Below are 15,027 nucleotides of genomic sequence, written 5' to 3'. Positions count from 1 at the left end.
AAGTCTTCTGAAGAAAAAAAAAGAAAGAAAACCAAAGTAAACAAAGCTTAATGGCAGCACTCGTGAATGGCTGTATTCAAATCTAAAAACTGAATAACTGCAGTTTTGTGGCTCAGGAGTTAGAGCAGGTCATCCACTAATTGGAAGATTGGTGGTTCAATTCCTGGATCCTTGTAAGTGACCTTGAGCAAGATACTGAACCTCGAGTTGCTCATTCACACTCGTGCATGTTAGATAGAAAGCATGTATAAATGTGTGTGTGTGAATGGGTCAATAATACATGTTGCATAAAGTGCTTTGAGTCCTCAAGCTGAGCAGAAAGGTGCTATATAAGAACATAGAGATACAGCAGAAAGCTGTCCACACAGTGTCTAAACAGTCCCATTTGTCCACACAAAAAACCAAGGGTCATTATTTTAAGAGTTCATTTAGGCAGACAGTTTTGATAAGTTGTTTTGACAGGTGACAAATGGCCAATGTACAGAATCATGCTGACAAAGGGGCATGTTTTTACAATTATCCACCTTAGCACGGAAATAAGCTCGGCTTCCACCATTGCTTTAAAAGAAAATGATTTCTTTTTCTCTGTGGCTAGACGTTTTGTAAAACTGTAAAAACACATTATGCAGGGTGGAGTCGGGCTAACACTGCAGTAGCAGCCTCAGGAAATAGCCTTGGTCTGGTGACAGATCATCAGTCTTTGGCGTACTGACAATTTGGTCACAACTTCAATAAAAGCTCTGTTGGCACGGAGATAGTGTGCCTTAACGTTTTCAGTCAGACAGATAAATTAAGACTTTTGCGTCTGAGAAAAGAGTGGTAGCAGAAAATGTTTCTAGCCTAACACCTCTCTGCATCCTCGCTCAACACTTACTACATCTACTCTGGCCACAATAGGGACTGGAGGTCTGGTCCCAGCAGAAAGCCACAGCGCCACAGAAATGAAAAAGCAGTCACACTCAGAAAGAAAACTAGCATCACTCAGAATCCAAAAGTTCTGCTGTGTGCTATTGTGAAACAATACATCAGCATCACACCAGAAAAATAAGCTCCACACAAACCTATGTGCGACAGCTCAGTGTATCATGCACGCATGTAACATTTATAACATGATTTAAAGTAGGCCAATTACATAAAAGAAAAAAGAAAACTCTTTAGTGGAAACATAAAATATTGGGACTTTTTTCCCTCTAGGTTCCCTGCTCTTTTTTGTGGCGAACATATTTGTCCCTGAGATTTTTCCACTTCTTCATACATTCCCTCACGTCCATTTCAGTAGTTTCAGCTATCTCCTTCCAGGAATCTGCTGACGTTTGTGAGTCCTTATATTTAGACTATGATTATTATTTTGTTATTCTCTCACTGATGAATTAAAAAATTGTGTCGAGTTCCCAAAAACCTCACATATCATGTATGATAGACCAGGCGTTAAGGAGCTAAGGTCTGATCATCAGCCACTTGACTCTGAATCCAAGCACGGCTTAGAGTTTGATCCTTAGATTCTTAAATCTCAAAACCTTACTGCTCTTAGATTATCACTGCATTTAGGGGGAGCTGGTTTTCTCCTTGTAAGGATGATTTGGAATATAGTTAGGCTGTTTTTTGTGTGCCAGTGATGCAGTGTGGAAAGAGTAACCACAGATAGGTTGTCTCCAGTCTCTGTGTACTGTTTTGTTGAACGTTGCTCTTCATGTTTTTAACTACGCGAGGTAAACACTGCATTTGTATCTGTGACAAAACCTTCACAGAGCTCTTGTGCGGGGCGGGAATTTGATATTGTCTGAGGTTTGAAAAATTCAGGGACCTGTGCATATATGGAAGTTTACTGAATTAAGGAATATATGACCAGTTTTAGAAGGTAAATGTTAACATTTTGTACTAACAGGCTGGGTCATGTAAACGCGTGTTGCTGTCTGGGTGGAGCACAGAGGTGATACAGAGCTCATGCTTGGAGGAGATCCAGCTACTACAAACTGGAACTGCACACAATGAATGCTCTGCTCCACATCACCGATGCCCCTATTGTATTTGATCAAGTGGTGAATAAGTGCTCAATGTTGGCACATTTGATGCATTACACAACAATGTTTTCTGTTTATTGATTATGCAAAGTGTGACAATGTTTCAAGCGTTTACAAAACATAGTTTATCTGATATTAAACACATAAACATTGGAAGCTGGAATTTCCGAGTTCCTGGCTGGAATCTTTAACCGAAACGCCCCTTCAAGTCAGAATTCCAACGCATAAAGTCAAAGCAGCCCCGCAGACCCCGGCTAAACAATCCAAGATGGCTGCAGCACACGTGAACAGCATTGCGGTGCATTGCTAGTGATGCATGGATATACTTTGCTAAGCAGCAAAGCAAATCCTGTTTTCCTTGCTTTTACGACTACTGGAACACGCTCTGCTCCGACATCGAGGCCAACGAAACGCTCTGGTCTGTCGGCTGAGAAAAAGGTCACACGAACCCAAAACGGCCGTTTCTTCACTTCAATTTTCTTTGGACTTTTTTTGTTTTGCTTTTAGTAAATATAAAGTTCAAAAGATGTTCTCACTCTACCCAACCATTTAGTCATTCTTCTTTTCAAAGCATCAAGTGTAGTTCAATCCAGGGCGATGTGCGTCAGCTGGAAAATAGGCAGGTATTCAAGGGTAAAGTGCTACAGGCTTATTCTTGTGTAGTTCTTTTGTGGCTCTGAGCTTTGCTTATCTGCATCTGTCCCCCTCTCTCTTTCTGTAATCTACTCGCCATTGTCAATCTAAGATCAAGCAAACAGTATTCTATGTATTCAGCTTCTTTTGGCGTGCAGACTAAAAATGTGCTTACAGGCTAGAAAGGAATTTCTAATAGAAACAAATGCAGAGAAAAAAGAATCTGGTTTTGTTGAACGTGAACCATAGATACAGATGTATCTATGGAGACAGTAAGGAAATAAAGAGCCCAAACTTGGTGCCGAGTGTGAGCGGACACAAAGGTTGAAAAGTCCCCCGAAAAACAGCCAAATGCAAGGAAAAACATGACTTCAGCGGGGACAATTAGCTGTAAACCATAAACCACAAACTAATCTGGCTTAGTGAGTGCAGTCAGTCAGACATGAGCTATGCTGGACGGGGCGAGTAGGAAATGCATACACTGACACACAAACACCATTACAGAGGAGAAAAAACACAGGCACCATCACCCATAAACAGCGTAATTAGATTTTCCAACAAATGACCGTACTATATTTTATGTCAAACTGACACATAAAAATGTCTTTTGAGGAGTACAAATACTGCTTTGCCATAAACCATCAGTGTCTGACAGCCATCTTATAACCACAAAATGTTTCTGGCTGTGGGGAACACATATTTTCAATTTATGCACGCAATTATGTCGTTCGCTTCGTCGAGACTGTACATTCGAATGTAAATATTAGGTATCGAGATACTATTTGATAGCTATTTTTCAAGTATTATTACTGATAAATATGCTTCCGAATCATTGCAACACATCCATCTTATTACAGCAGGGGTGTCAAACATAAGGCCCAAGGGCCAGAATCTGCTCGCCAAAGACTCAAATCCGGTCGGCTGCACGCTTGCATTGCATAGGACTAACAACCAAGTTGTAGTGAAATTTAGAAAAGACGTTTGGCTTCAAAGTAAAAGTTGTGCTTTACTGCTGAAATCAACAAGTTCTGGAGTGCAAGATTTTCTAAATGGGGAAACATAGTGTGTGATAGCAATCCTCAGATAGCGCTCATAGGTGTGGCTAGTTTTATGGGTGATTTACAAAAGTTGTGCTGTTTTCTAAACACAGGCGCAATTAGCAACAAATTGCAGGTTGCAAATGTTACTAAATCTGTTTGCAATCTAGATTTAATCATTCACCTCCCTATATTTATGCCTTGAGAAAGGAACTCCCAGAAATACATATGCAACAGGGTCAGCTGCGACAATCTCAGTTCCCACCTCTTACACGCCATCTTGTCACTGGGCTCTTTAAATACCAATAGCACTCTTTACAGGTTCATAGTGGTGACTATGGCAAACTGTTAGCAAACAAAACAAAGAGGAGGAATAGGAAGGTGGTTTTCAGCGCAACAACCTATGCCTCTCTGCAACTAATTTCACCAATGAGTTGCAGGTTGTTTTTCCCTAGCCACCAGTGGTTGCCAGGTGGTTGCCAACTGATCTCTAGGCCGTGTGATTGGAAACTAATCAAAATAATGCTCAGCAGACAAAACACTGATCCTGTGTTGCTACTATGCGAACTTGCCAGAAAATGTAAATTGACTGTAATTCTTAGCTTCACTTTGGTGAACACGTTTAAAAGACGAGACGTGGCATGACTTGGAATAACAAGGAGGCAATTCTGTGTTAGCAGTGCTAATTGGGATGATGCTAGTGATAGTAATGTTTCGTAAATGGCACAATGTTGTCATTATGTGAAGGCTACCCTGTGGGCTGCTGAGGCTCTCCATGTTGGCGCTGGGGTCAGCTCCTGTTGCTTGAGGCTCAGCAGCTCAGTCGTGGGTCAGACCTTACTGAGGCGTTCAGTAGGCAGCTTTTCACTTAGCATTAAAGTCAAATGTGACACACACAAACACACACATACACAACCTCAGTCTGTTTCTCGCTGTTCCACCACAGAGAGGATTAGAAGAGCGTTTAAAGGACTCATAGCCTGTGCTGAAGAGCAGCCCTGGGCCATGATTAAAAACACTGAGATGCTCTTTAGGCACACTGAGACACATTGAGCCTTGTTTGGGGAAAAAAGTGCAGCGAAAGCAACAATGAATGTTACAAGTAACGTCCAAATCTCTGAAGCCAATTGGGAACGTTACAGCGAACCACAGCCAGTGCACGGCTCTCACCAAAATCTCTCTAAATAACTCTGTGGACAATATGTAATTCTGAGGAACAAGAAAACATTTGTGTCCTCCACTCTCAAAAGCAAGTAGCAAGCACTCGCTTCTTTGTTCTGGAAGTTCCAAGTTTCCATTTATATGTAGTAACCAAGAGAGCAACCCATATAAAATGAAACTCAGCTGACATGGACAAGAAAAAAAAAGATGGAAGCTGTGTAAGGGAGACGAAATAAAGGAGAAAGAAGTCTGTGAGACAGAGGGAATAAAAAAGAGAAAGAGAGAGGAGCCAGACATCCTTCTCAGCCTGAGGGGCTGTCAGTCTTGTACAGAACAATGATGAGATTGCAATGCAGTTAAACACGTTTTATCTAACACACCCAAACACATAAACATGCAAGCAGACAAATATCGTCTCTAACAGCTTTTTTATGCAGAATAAAACAAACAAACAAAAAAACAAGGCTTAACCAACTGCAGATGGATCATAAATATTAAACCTCAAATGCTGAAGAGATCCAACCTGGAATTAGCGCGCTCAATAGCCGGCACTCTACAGAGATCCGCCAAGAGAGAAAATGAACAACTGATGAAAAGAAAGGTGAAGAGAAGAGAAGCCATATTCAGTGAGTCTCTCAACCGTTCTCCACCTTGTGATCGCTCTAATATAATATGCATCGTTTTACACCCAGTTGTTTATGTCCTATTTGTAGATTCGTGCACTTTTCCTCCGGACATGCTGATGAACATTCCTCCCGACATTAAGGAAAATGAATCTGGAATAGATTTGTCGAGAGTTTGCTAGAGGAGCTCATAGCGAGGCCTCGCATTGCACGGTGCGAGCACTCCCCTCAGTGTAGTGCTAGGAGACAGATGCAGGAAAGCTCAGCTCAGCTGGGAAGAGGCACTTAGCATGCAAATAACATCTTAATCACGATCATCAATCAAGCAATGCATCTGTATTTATATAGCACATGTCGCACAAAGGATGCTATTTGGAATGATTCAGAGTGCACAAAAAGAGCTTGTGTTTCAATATGTGGCCATCACTAAGCTTATTCACACATACATACACACTTTCTCTCTCTCACACACACACACACAGATAATGCAAAGCAGGAGTGGTGATCAGACACACACCAGACTGTCTTGTGATATCCGGAGTAACTGATTTCAATGTTTCCATCCAGCTTATATAATTGCGTGGATGGGAACCTGTTTATATAACCTTCAGCAGGGGATGAGTTCGCTGTGTGTGTACACACTCAGGTAGTCTAGACCTCCTCAGCCATTTGTGATGTTGATGGAATGATCCATCAACTCTGACAGTCAGGCTGTCGGCCGAAGGGGCCTGCAGGCTGTAGAAGCCACTTCTTCTGTTGCTGGAAGTGTGTCTGATAGTTAGGAAGCTTGTGTAATACCCCCATATCTGATGTATGCAGCATGTAATGCGCTGTATGGGAACTGTGCCATCCTTGAAAATTCTGGGGGAATTTCAACATCCATTTCAGCTGATTTCCTTTCCAAGATCGTCATTTGAACAACCGCGAATCAGAGTTTGGGAAGTCGGGAATTAACCGCAGAGCTGTACGCTCATCCAAGGGCAAAACAAATGAGGACGCACGCACACGGACACAAAGATTTACGCAAGTATTCATCATCTGAAACGGAGAGCACACGCAAGTGCCGATCAGCTTTCATTCGCTTCCCGAGCTGTTTCTGTTGTTCTTTCTCCTTCTCTCAAAAGCTCTGTTCTCAATTAAAGCTGTCCTCGGGAAACTCAATCTCCCCACTCATGCTGCCCCAGAAACACACACACACACACCGAGAGGGAGAGGGAGAGAGACAAGAGAAACACGAACACATCTCACTCATGCTCTGACATGTCCTCTGTCTGTCTTCTTTCTCTTGCAAACCGCCAACTTGAATTAAGTTATAAGGAAAGTAAGACTGAAAAGCAAACTTACCAGACCGGGGAGAGGGGGGGTCAAAGAGGGAAACACCACACAGAAGAGTGGTTTGTAAGTCAGTGGAGAAATGAGCCGAGGAGGAGTGTAGTTGTTGAGTTTGTCAGTCAGAAGTCGCTCTCGCAGCAACGTTTGAGCTCAGCCTGTTGCATTCCTCCTACCTCTCCTTTTCCCGTCTCTCTCTCTTTCTCTTTCACCAACATACACCCTCTCTCTCGCTCTCTCTCTCTCTCTCCTCCTGAAATCATTGTGTACTTTGATTCACAAACCCTGCCTCTGTCACGTGATCCAACACTTCAAATATACAGCACATTTTTTACCAGCCACAGAATGCCCGAAGGCAGGGAAAACAGGGTCTAAAAATCTTAGGTTTCAACTTGCTGAACCCCCACCACCCCCACCAACACCACCGCCACCTCTTACCCCCACCCCTCTCTTTCTTTGTCTCAAAGTCTGCGTCTCTCTCTTTACCTTCACTCCATCTACCGCATGCTGTCAGTCAACACTCTTTTTGTGAGGCTTCAACTGTGTGGCCGTTTGTTTTGAATTTCTAAATTTGTTCATCCTTTTCTCGCCGTCCAAAGATAGACCTAAACCAACACACGTACGCGCGAGAGAGCGGCGCGCACGTGTACGTACAGCCACCCTCATGAAACAGTGACTAACTCACAGACATACACAAACACATACAAGCCGCAGAGGGCTGCACACCTTTGGGGATATCGGTGTCAGTTTTTGGCATTTGCTCCATGTTTACAATGCCTTGACTTTGGGACTGCGGCCAGCCAATGTGGGAGTCCGGGGGCCTCGAGCCAATCAAGGGCTACTCAGTGGGTTATTGTGACTAAATGTTCCTGATGGGATAGAAATAAACCCTAGCATCCCTGTGACTCAGGGTGATGGAAACAATAGTTTAAAACCGTCAAATGTGATACTAGTAGTGCAAGTTTTCATTCAACATTCAACATGTCCATTTAAAGTAAAAAGAATGTAACTGATTGCAATTGAGCAATAATACAGATAAACTGTGTACAAGTATGGAAATCAAACCTCAACGCACTAATGAAAATTACAATCGTGCATTTAAAGTGATGCAAATACGCAAAATTTGCAAAATTTACCAAGTGTCACGGGAACCCTGGCATACACGTCAGTTTTCATTAAATCTCAAAAATGCAAATGCTGTGAACTGTTTTCCATCTTGCCTAGCTTGAGAAATACAAAGGGCCATTCTCTTAGCAGTCACCACACCTTTAACTCAGTTGAAGTGGAGTCTTTTCCTCCTACAGGATTTTCCTAAGCAAATCAGCCCTGTCGTTTTCGGGTAAGGAAACGTTTAACAGAGATACATTTGATCCATGATGAGATCAAACCTGGCCAGACGGGCCTTGAGGGACAGAGCTAACTGCCTCTCCATGTCAGAGATAAAACTGTCTGCTACCGTCTGCCTGACTGGCCTCAGCGGTGAGCCGGCTCATTACAGGCCCGTCCACAACAGCAACAGCGAGCAGCGCGGCGCAGGTCGACTTCCAGCACAGGAGCTTTACCCTCAGGTTGACTGACCAATTTTAATCAGCCAAGTATTTAAGCAGATTGATTTAACACGAGTAATTCAGTGCCATGCTAAATATCTGTGAATAAGTGGACCTAAGTTATTACGCTTATTATCTATAATATCAGACTAACGTATCTCTTTTTTCATTAAAAAATGACTATAAAATTAAATAGTTCCTCCACACTCCGTCTCTGTAGGTGATTATATTTTACAATATAAATGCCAACATGAGAATGACATACAGTAAAGAACAGTACACTGAAAAGAAATCTAATCACAGTCAATTTTACTTTAATTTGGTTAATAACCTATATTTATTAGTAGTCAGACTCTCACTTTTGGTTTATGAAATATTAATATTAATATAAAACGTGAAATGAAAAAAGTTGACTTTTTGTTTGAGTAGTACAGAGCAGGTTCAGTTTGATCAGTTACCTGATACCTGTGTGTGTCTGCACTGATCGGTTGCCAATAAATAGGTGTAGTTAGATGGAGATGGAGGGTGTCGGTTTTGATTTGTGTGTTTAATCTTTCATCTGTGTTTCCTCCTGGAAAAGTTTGGAAGTCTGGAAAAGACTTTGATGCTAAACAAGTTATATTTCAGTTCAGAATGAAGTGCTTCTACCACCATGCAATACTTTATGAACAGTGCGTGTGTCGGTGACTCCCCATCTAACCGGCGACGGCTAAAGAAATATGTTTTGGATTAGTCAGTACATCCCGAGCTCCTTTCATACATGATATGAAAACAACAGACCTAAGCCACGGTGAAAAATGAATAACAGAATATGTAAAGAGATCTGTAAAGATATGTTTTGTGTGTTTAAACAGTAGAATGAATGAAATACCTGGAATGGATTTTCTGGGATTTCATGTACAAATACAGGACGTTTTTTTCGCATGTTGTTGCCCACTCGGTCACACCAAAACTTTTATTTTGAACTTAATGTAAAAAACAACAGAAGAGTGTCACACAGATATTTATGGAACTATTATTATTTTGGTTTTGGGGCATTCATTGGACAAGCGGAGACAGGAAAGTGGAGAGACAGCAAGGGAAACGGTCCAGGGTGGAATCAACGCACACAGGCTGCCTTCTCCAGCTGCAGCACCGTATTTATTGAATTTGTGACTATAACGCCTAAAGGTAGCAATCTACACATCTTTAGAAATACACATTTACTGTATTAACTATTATACTTTGTGCCTTTTTAAGAAAAAATTACTTGAGAAACAACCTGGAGCGGGTATAATCCAAACTCCAGGTTCACTGCTGTAACTATCAAGTTTCCGAAACACTTCCCAGCAACGGTGTCAGTGAGGAGAGGTGAAAGGTTAGTGCTGTTTGTGTTTCTGTGTCAGTGAAATGCACAAAGACGAGGTGAGTGTATAACATCTGAGTGTGAAAGGCACATTTGTGTATTTATGAATTTCAAGCACTTGCACATAGCATCCTTTCTTGCACATGTATCCACGTGCTGATGCGTACTCACACCAGTGGAGACAGTTCAAGACACATTTTCATTTTCTCGCCCACTTTTGTTCCAGTGCGAGTGGCACTGTTAAAGCAGGGGATTAGAAATGTGAGAAGGGTTTCCTCTGAGGCCTGCAGGTAAAAGTTTTTGGGAAGTTCAGCCTGTGATAAAGAAGGCCTAAAGATGTAAAGCAGAGAAGAGAGAACAAAGAAATGGCCAAAACTGAAGAGGAAAAATGAGGGGAGCTTATAACTTTTTGCAGAGCTTGAAATGGGGCCCTTTTTGGCAGCAGGCAGTGGAGAAACCACAGAATGGTGCGACTCTGGAGTTGAGGGGTGGAAGAAGCAGGACGGGGGGGGGCGAGGCAAAGGACAAGGAAGCAGAGGAGAGCGGTGAAGGAGGGGGAAAGAAGAAAAGAAAGGGCTAAGGAGGGAAAGGGGAAGGGGGGGGGTTGCAGACGACAGGTTTTAATCAGCAACAGGCTGTTGGTAATGAGATCACTATCCCACTGTGCTCAGATTGATGTCATGTGAAGCACTGTGGCGCAGGGCGAAGCATGCAGAGGATGACAGGCACGCATGACAAGCTCACTCGCTTTCCCCGGGCACACAAACACACACGCACGTATGGAGAATGTCAGAAGACGGCACAACGCTCGCACCAGCGCTGGCAAGTGCCCACAAAACTAATAAACAAGGGCGCAACGGCTCACGCAGAAAATATGCACGCACAACACACAAAGAACCTTTAATACGCCACAACACCCTGCTGTTAATTTTCTTCAAGCAAGTAAAAGAGCTGACACAAATATAATCACACCCACACATACACTATAAACACATTTCGGATCCCAAGGCTCCTTTATGTCTTTTCTGTCTCTCAAACTGCTAAACATGCCTACACACAAAGAACATACTGTACCAGCGGTGAGGGTTGGCTAGACTAGCAGGCAAAAAAGGAAAAAAAGGAAAAAAAGGAAAAAAAGGAAAGGAAAAAAAAGAGGGAGCATAGGAGGAGAGAAAGCAAGGGCTGCTGGGGGAGAAAAGGTGAAAGGAGTGACATTCTGTGTAGCAGCTGTCAATTCGGGGGACGTGAAGTTCAACAAACAACGCGAGAAAATAAGGCGCTCTCTCTCTCATTCGAACAGTCATGACAGAAATATTCAAATAATATGGGCAAAATTTCATTTTGAATGGGCAAACCTGCATTTTTGATCTTGTTTGCAACAATTTGTGTTAGCGGATAAGCTAAGAGAGAAAAAAAGACGAGGGAAAAAGGAGGTCGGGGGTTTGCATTGTGTACATGTGCATCCAATAGTTTTTCCTATATAAATGTTCCCCGAAAATTCAACCATGATGTCACCATGAACCTGTTGTGAACCCAACTCTGTCAACTACCATTACCGTCTCATTCCCTCTCCGTTCCCACTTTCCAGCACTGCCTCTCCATCTCCTTCCAATCTGTCCCCATCTTGTTCTTGGACTTCTTCATCTTTCATCATGCAATGTTGTCTGGCTGCATTTTTTCTTTTCTACTCGTACTGCATATGCTGCTACACCCGACCCCCCTTTCCCCCCCCCAATCCACTTTTACTCCCTCTCTGAACCCAACCCCCAAATACACCAACACACACACACACTGCTCACAGCCATTTGGAGAGTCTCTGGTATAACAAGGACAGTTTTAATCAGAACAAGCTGGCATATTTTGGCCAAGACCTGCACTTATGGTAATTCAATCAGAAAGAAAGGAGAAAGAGGGAGAGAGAAAAAGTGAACAGGGGCACACAGAGGGTAGTGGAGTGTGAGACAGGGAAATAAGAAAAACAGAGGGAGGAAAAAGGAGACAGTGGGCGGATGGGAGGGTGAGGTAGGGATTGAGTGGTTTGAAGAAGTTTGAGCCACATGTGGAAGTGATTGTCTAATTACAGCAGATATGTATAAGTGTTACTGCCTGCAGGACAGATGCTGATTGGAGGGTGCAGCACCGTGAAAATGAGATGATTGGACGAGGAAGAAATTAAGATGGATAATTGGTGGAGGAGGGGGCAAGAGGAGGAGAACCACACTGGGAGAAGTGCTAGGGTGGCTCCTGCAATATTCTCTGTCCGAGTCTGAATACAAATCGGATTTTTTTCTTCCTGTTCAGGTGGTGTCATCATAGCAGCTCCCTCGGGAGTGCTGAAGGCAAAAAGCTTCAGCCTGTAGATGGTACTAAAATGAGACAGTACACAGAAACTGAACATACACCTATGCACACCATCAGGCGTGACATTAAAACCACTGACAGGCAGGTGATGTAAATAACGCTAATCGCTTGGTTACAATGTAACATTCTGCTGGGAAATCTTTGGTTATGGTATTTATGTATGTGGGACATGTAACACCATTTTAATCACAGTCAGTATAGACCACGGAAGTATGAGCCTTCCTCAACAGGTCAATACCCCCCTCCCCCACTACACCTCAAAAAGAGCTCTGGAATGGCTTGAGGTACATGACAGAGGCCGTGGTCAATCAACGTCTGTGGGATCTACTGAAACCAGCCAAATCCATGGAGGCTCCACGCAGGACCCCAGAGCACTCTGCCAATATCTGAGACACCACAGGAGACCCCCATTGGTCCTTGTGCCCTAAAGAGTTAGTATTTTGAAGACACTAGGAGGAGCTACACAATATAAAGCATGGTTATAATGTGGCCGATTAATGCGCAAGAGTGCAAGACAATTTGTTTCAGGTGGGAAATGTTTTATGAATTGCTTAGCTACAGCAAGACATTATACCGGAGGTAGCTGGATTATGTTTTCCCCTGGTTTCAAGTGTTGAATATACTCTGTAAGAAAGCCAAATTAAGGCTTAAATTGCGACAAGTTCAACAATACCTACAATCATGTGAAAAAAAAAGCGTTCACAGGACTCTATGTGCTTCTGTCAAAACATTATGTACACTCCTACTACTTCCATATGGATGACAAAGGTAAATAGCACCTATGTGCTGATAATAAGATGGCTTGATTGATTAACTGATCCAGATCCACAGGAAGTGTGACCAACTCTATAAAATATATCTATAAAAAATCTGGAGCATTCAGGTCTATGTTAACACAATGCCACAATCTTCCTAAGAGCAGACGTCCCAGCAAATTTACCCCAAGCTCTGATTGTACAATGTTCCGAGAATCGTCAGAATTCCAAGGAGCCACATCTATGGCGTGTTTAGAAGAACTGCCAGGACAAAGTCTGTTCTCTCTATAACCAACACAGCAGCACAGCTTAGCTTTGCACGGCTGCATCTAAACAAACTACAAGACTCGTCTCCTCGTCTACTCATATGTGTGAGGAAATATTTTTACCCTGCACAAAAATATCAGTTTGCACACAAAAATCACCATCAGATTACGAAACATGCGCTCCGGCCTATTCTGTTCTAACCACCCAGCATATGTTAGTGAACCACAGTCATTCTGAACCAAGAGGCTTGGGCAGTCTGTATGCAATCTGCTACGCCCCTATTTCTTTATATAAGTAAACATGCCTACCTTATAAGAGACAAGAGAAAGTCCAACTGAAGAAACCTAAACAATTCTGTCCAAAGAGGAACCCAAAAAATAGACACAGCTTCCTTAAATGTTTCCACCGGAGTGAAGACAGTTTAGTAAACAAACAAACAAACAAACAATAACCCCCCCCCCCCAAAAAAAACAACATGCGAGACGCCAGCTGGAATACGGAAGGTTCAGAATATTGATTTCCCCTGAGATACTCGCTGTGGCTCAGGTAAAAAAACATAAAGAAATAAAAAATGTTTGAATATCAAAGACGATATGAAAAAAGACTACAAGGGAATATAGGAAACAAGTGGAGGGCAAGGATCATGTGATCTGTCAGCAGATGAGAAAACAAATAAAACAAAATGCACACAATTTCAGGTAAACAAATTCAGGTATAAAAATATTGACAAAGAACTGATTGGTGTGTGAAACGTTTGTACGCACCACTTTTTGAACAGCATCTAACTTACAACACAATAGTTGAAAAACAGAATCAAGGTGTTGCAATGGCTCAGTCAAAGTCCAGACCTCAACCCGACTGAAATACTGTGGCGGGACCTCAGGAGAGCTGTGCATAAACAAATGCCAGCGAACAATGAACCCAGGCAACGCTGTAAAGAGGAGAGGGTCTCCTGATAAAGCCATACAGATAACGATTCCATCAAGTTATTGCTGCTGACTGTGGTTCTACGAGCTACTGAATCATGGGGTGTACTCAGTTTTGCACAGGACTACACAGAGTCATGTGAAAAACTTTCTTTTTCACATGACTGCAAGTTTCTTGCACAGCCTGTGACAGTTCACTTCAAAACATGATGAACAAATGGGAGCTCCAGTAGCAGGGTTGAAAGGTACATATTCTTCTGTTAAATATTCCTCAGACCTTCTGTGATAACACTGCCTGCTTCCCATTTACACCTTGTCACTGTCTAAATGATACTGGAGCGTGCAATGATCAGTGGCTGACTGTTGTAAATATATATGGATATATGGATCTGACACAGCAACGTAGGATTTCCATTCACTCGAAACCGGATGCTGTAAAAATCTACAGCCGTGGGTCTCATGCTCACATTTTTTCATAGAGTTTGTGATAAAAGTATAAGTGCTCCACTAGTCTGCAAAGTAATTAACCAATATTACACTAAAGGCTAAACGAGTTCAGAAGATTCCTTTATTTTTTTATTTTTTTATTTTTTTGGGCCCTATCCTCAGTAGCAGCGATCAACTTTCTTTGCTGTGTACTAAAACAAAGGTAAATGCATTAAACTGCTTGGATACAGTGGCATTGGATGTCCCCCTCAGGATAATTTGGCACCTCTTCACAAGAAGCCGCTTGTCAACAGATCTCAGCAGATCTTGGCTGCCTACTGCCGTGCCTGTCTGCCTGTCACAAAATGTGTGCCCTCTGGAGGGTAAACAGGGGCAAGTATCACACATAGACTGTTACTGCTGTCATAATATTAAACTTTGTTTTCCAGGTACTGTTTATCAGTTACCCTGGATGCTGCTTAGAGTGTCCTAAGGACCTATATGGGCCCAAATGAAGCTAACGATCATTCTTCCAGTGTATCGCTGCTCTTTATCAGCATGTTTACTCTCTTTTATTAGCTGTTCCCGAAATTCCC

General features: G+C 42.5%; 1 protein-coding gene across 3 annotated transcripts in view; it reads right to left on the bottom strand.

Annotated features, from left to right (window-relative positions):
* The window catches only part of LOC100707970 (retinoic acid receptor gamma-A), a 48,560-nt gene that overhangs the window by 29,719 nt on the left and 3,814 nt on the right, over nt 1-15,027 (bottom strand). Inside the window, exon 1 of one of the 3 annotated variants that reach the window (XM_013269201.3) lies at nt 6,820-7,028. The exons of the other annotated variants lie outside the window; for them this stretch is intronic. The gene's annotated coding sequence lies outside the window, so the exon portion shown is untranslated. Of the gene's footprint in view, nt 1-6,819; nt 7,029-15,027 lie in introns of those variants that run through there. 3 annotated transcript variants of the gene reach the window in all.

This window comes from Oreochromis niloticus, linkage group LG5 (assembly GCF_001858045.2).
Source record: "Oreochromis niloticus isolate F11D_XX linkage group LG5, O_niloticus_UMD_NMBU, whole genome shotgun sequence".
Lineage (NCBI taxonomy): Eukaryota > Metazoa > Chordata > Actinopteri > Cichliformes > Cichlidae > Oreochromis > Oreochromis niloticus.
The sequence above is the reverse complement of the archived record's forward strand: the minus strand, read 5'-3'. Positions and strand labels throughout refer to the sequence as shown.